Source organism: Phaseolus vulgaris, chromosome 6, assembly GCF_051622355.1.
Source record: "Phaseolus vulgaris cultivar YP4 chromosome 6, ASM5162235v1, whole genome shotgun sequence".
Lineage (NCBI taxonomy): Eukaryota > Viridiplantae > Streptophyta > Magnoliopsida > Fabales > Fabaceae > Phaseolus > Phaseolus vulgaris.
This window is the reverse complement of record NC_143503.1, coordinates 18242050-18247454: the sequence shown is the minus strand read 5'-3', so window position 1 is coordinate 18247454 and position 5405 is coordinate 18242050. Positions and strand designations below refer to the sequence as shown.

General features: G+C 23.5%; 1 pseudogene; it reads left to right on the top strand.

The window, feature by feature from the left end:
• Positions 1-2956: 2956 nt before the first annotated feature.
• Positions 2957-4705, top strand: LOC150027238 (cytochrome b561 and DOMON domain-containing protein At5g47530 pseudogene; annotated as a pseudogene).
• Positions 4706-5405: the final 700 nt, after the last annotated feature.

The window sequence follows — 5405 nt, the reverse complement described above, 5'->3', positions numbered from 1 at the left end:
ATATATATATATATATAATATATGTGTGTAAATTTTATATTTTATTATTATTATAAATATTAATAATAATAATAATATTATTATTATCATTAATTTTATTATTATTAATAATAATATTAAATAATAATATTAATATTGATAATAATAAAAATAATAATATTAAAAATAATATGATAATAATAATATTAAAAATATTAGTATTAGTAATATTAATAATATTAATAATATTTGTATTATTAATAATTTTAATAATATTAGTAACTATAACAAAATATTAATCGACATTACAAAGAGATTTATTTTGTTATGTAATGTGTTAAAAAATTATATATGAATTATTTATTTTTATATGTATTGTGTCCAAATATTATATATGAATTTGTTTTTTTTTATGTAATTTATCTAAAAAATTATATAAAGATTTATTTGTGTATATATTATATTCTTCCTTCACACACTTTATCACATATTGATTGGGTCCTATATACAGGTCTCACGAAACCTAGATTGTGTAATAATGTCACTTAGCATGAGAATAAATTTTCAATTTGAGTTACATTAATGTATAAGAATGCTCATCTTGATAGAGGAGAAAAAGATAATAAAAAAATATAGATCAATTACTAAAGGGTAGTGTACTTCTATACTAAAATGTTATGTTTTAAATATATATTTAGTTTTGTATACATCAAAAAATGAATTATTCTTTTTAAAACTAAGAATCCAAAATGTAAAAATACATGAGTTGATTTAACCAAAAAAAAGTATTTAAATAGTAATTCAAAATTCTAACATTTTAATTTTGAAAATTTAAATTCTTTTGTACAAGTACAACGGTATTTTTAAAAAAAATAAACAATGAAAATAATTATTACTTTATAATTTATGGAATGAAATTATAATTTTTTAAAAAGATATTAAAAAAAGTTAATTTACCCATAAATATACGTATGGGATATAGACAGAGAAAAAATATGGTTTGCAAAATGAAAAGACTTCATTTCATTGTTATTCATTTCTCATCAGAATGAGAATGAACCTAAAATATGCCCTTTTTACAAATCATGACAAACAAAAGCCTTTTGCTATCCCCATTATTACTAACCACACCTTCTACTATAAAAAAAAATTAAAATAACCACTCCACCATGTCACCGTTGTTGTCATTGCACTCTTTGGATAGGGCATTGGCAAAAATTATTAAATGTATTATATAAAATTATAATTTTATTTTTTATTAAGTTTTAAATATTATGTAATTTCAATTTAATTTCATTGTTGATACGTAGTCTTGAATCAAAAGTTTTGATAAGGATTATTTCCCTGAATATATTTTTATCGACAAAGAACAAGACATGTGTTTCATTCTTTTGCACGCATGTGCTATGTCTAAATTATAATTACTATATTTATTGACATTCATGTTATATCTAAGTTATTTTGATATAAATATAGGAAATTTAAAAAATTGTAAATAAAAAGTATTTATATCTTAATATAAAAGTGATAATATATAATTTTTTTTTAAATTTGAAAACTAAGAAGGTATTATAAGAATGATATTAATAAAATCTGGCAAAAAATAATAATAGTGTTTTTATTTTGAAATTGATATATTACTAAAAACTTAAAAATATCATGGAATATAGTATTTTAAAAAAAATATATAATGTTTAACTAATTAAACTTAATCCATAATTTTTTTTAATTTATAAATATATAGATATAAGCTGAAAATAGATATAGAATTGTCACACACGACATAACATGTTTAGATATATTAATAAAATTATTTTAAATTAGGTATAATATTTTCTAACACACTCTAAAGTAAAAGAACACATGTTACTGCACCCCCATTATTATTAACTGTACCATTATACTAACAACACAAAGACTAAAATATCCCCTCACTGCACCACGTCACCTCTGAAAAAAAAGTGTTTGAAAAAGCTTAATTCTGAAATTATTGTTTATATTTTGGAAAGCACATTTCATGTATTTTGGAAACCTTCCATAAATTATTATTATTATTATTTTTATTATATATATATATATTTATTTTTTTTACACGAATAGATCATCATATATGTATCAAAGCTTTTAGAATATTATTTTGAACTTTATATTTTATTTCTACATACTAGACGTATTTTATTGGCTGTTACAGGTTTAAATACTACACTTAAAAATAATTCAGTCTAATTTAAGAAAAATGTTTAATTATTTTAAAAAATTCAATTTTCAGTTTCATATATATATTTTTATTCTGGAAAAAAAATATTTCTGTTACAGCTAAACGAATATATTTATTTATTTTAAAAACACTTTATAACAAACATACTGAAATAAAAAATATTTCTCACAATAATAAACCCGTCCATAAATTCAAAAGGCTTCCAAAAATCGATAATTCGGATCTAAGGTGATCCTACAATAATAAAAAATATTTAAAATATTAATACTTTTTATTATCATATTTAAAAATATAAAAAATATATCAAAATATTTTAATTTAAATTATTAATCCTTACAATTAAATTTTATTTATTTATTAGTTATAATTAAAAATTAACATAGAAATATTAATTAATAAACTAAAAATTTAAAAAATATTTACATAATTAATATTACTTTAATTTATATATATAATAATATTCAGTTATATTCCTACACAATTTACACAATAATCTTTTAATTGAAAATACAATTTTTAGTAAAAATATATTTTGGATTTTAAATTTTATCTTTAGCATATATAGAAAATAAAAGAAAAATATTTTAAAAATATAGAAAATAAAAACTGTTTTAAAAGATATTTGAAAGGGTTAGATAAGATAAAGATATCTTGATTTAGAAATGTTATTTAAAAAGATAAATAGATGTGTGTGAAATTGGTTTATTCAGTGCTAAAAATCAGAGCAATTGTTTTTGTTCTCCTTTCCTTTCTCTTACTATGACTTTCACTGCAAATATAGTGTTCTTCTTCACTTTTCTAATTGCCATTATTGTCCCTATCACTTCACAGCCATGCAACTCATACAGGTTTTTAAAACACATCATCTTTTTCTTTTTCTTTCTATTTTATATGCTTACTCTCCTTTTTTTATTCTTATATCAAGTTTTCAGAAAACATAAAATCATCATCTTTTCTTATATTTGCTTCAATATATGTGAAAGGTTAATTTTATGAAGAAATGTAAATACAAAAACATTTATCATATAATATAAAATAGTAAAGGTCATATTTTTAAAATCATAAAATCACCATCTTTTCTTATATTCGCTTCAATATATGTCGAAGGTTAATTTTGTGAAATGTAATAACAAAACAATCTCAATTAATTTTTCATAAAAATATTCTTTTTTATTTTTTAAATTTCTAGTTTTCTAAATACAAAATAAATATGCTTTTTCTAATGGAAGGGGTTTGAAGATATATATTGGATGACTTAACAAATTAGTGTTTTATTTATATTAGGTGAAATGATACTTTGATAAAAACATTTATCATATAAATTATATATAATGAAGCTCATATTTCTAATTTTAAAATCATACAGGTTTTCAAACAACATTAAGTATGCGGCTTGTGAGGATTTGCCCATTCTTGAATCCTCGTTGCATTGGAACTACCATCCATCATCAGGTGTAGTTGATGTTGCATTCAACAAAGCCAACGCAAAGGATTCAAGTTGGGTTGCATGGGCCATAAACCCTATCTCAAAGGGCATGGTGGGTTCACAATCATTCGTGGCAGTTCATAAATCAAATGGGACCATCAAAGCATATACATCACCGATAACAAGTTATGCGACGATGCTACAAGAGGGAAATCTCAGTTTTTCGGTTTATAGTCTTTCTACGTCATACACAAATGGTGGCATCATCATCTTTGCGACTTTTCAACTTCCCCCCAACAAGACTGTGGTAAACCATGCTTGGCAAGAGGGTTTGGTTTCTGAAGATGGCACTCTCAAGGCTCACTCCTTTTCACGCTCTAATCTTCAATCCTATGGAACCATCGATTTCATATCTGGCAAGGTTTCTAAATCTGATGGAGATGTGAACTCACGAACCATGTTAAGAAATGTAAGAAATTTGGAATTTATGATATTTTTTAGAAGAAGTATATATTTTGACCTTGTGAATTATGTAGGTTCATGGAATTTTGAATACCGTAAGTTGGGGAATAATGATGCCGATTGGAGTGATGATGGGTCGTTACTTGAAGGTGGTGGATGGTTTGGGAAGCACTTGGTTTCACTTGCATCGAGCATGCCAATCACTAGCCTTCTTGATCGGCATTGTTGGCTTTGGAACTGGTTTGTATATTGGAAACCACTCTGGGGTTCATCATGCTCCTCATCGATGCGTTGGAATCACTCTAATGTGTCTTGCATCTGCACAAGTTCTTGTTGCTGTGTGTTTGAGGCCTAAGAAGGATCACAAATATAGAATATTTTGGAACATTTTTCATTACATAGTTGGTTATGCAACTATTGCATTGGCCATATGGAACGTCTTGAAAGGTTTTGACATTTTGAATGCTCACAATGTGTGGAAGAATAGCTATGTGGGCATAATCATATCTTTGGGTGCAATTGCTGTCATTTTGGAGGTCACAACATGGATTTGGGTTTGCAACAAAAAGAGGGCCAAGAACTCTCAGGACCATGTTGCCATTGGTGAACAACTGACATAGACTATAGCAATCAACAGACATAGACTATAACAATCTTTACTTTTCATGTAATTGATTCTTTTCTTTAAAGTTTCATCATACTGTACAATAATTAATGAATTTTTCAATGTTATAAGATCCAAACTTTGTATGTCTTTTTATTAAGTGATTTTCATAGACTATTGTTATCAAACACCTATTTTTATTTTATCTTATGGATCACATTTTATCTTTATTCATTAAATTTATTTGTATATCAAGACCGACTCAATATATATATATATATATATATATATATTTAAAAAAAAATTATTAGGAAAAATATATATATTTTAAATTATTAGGAAAAATATTTTTGTGTTATGTTAACATAAAAAGTCATTAATTTATATATAAAACAATATATTGATAGGTATAAACACTACAAAAATTTATAATTTTAAAAGGAATTTATTAGTAGAGGTTAGTATAACTGAGGTTAAACCCCTAGTAAAATACAGACTTAATATAAGTTTTTTAAATCTATCAATAGTTATTTTAATAAAAATTAACTAAAGTAAAGTATTTTAGTTTATTCTTTTTTTTTCTTTTATCTTGGTTTCTCTTAAAATTCAATTCAAACAAAGTATTTCACTTTTATATTGATCCAATTTATTAAATATTTATTTATTTAAATTTAATTTTTATTCATATTTTATATTTTTCCAAATCAAACATCTAT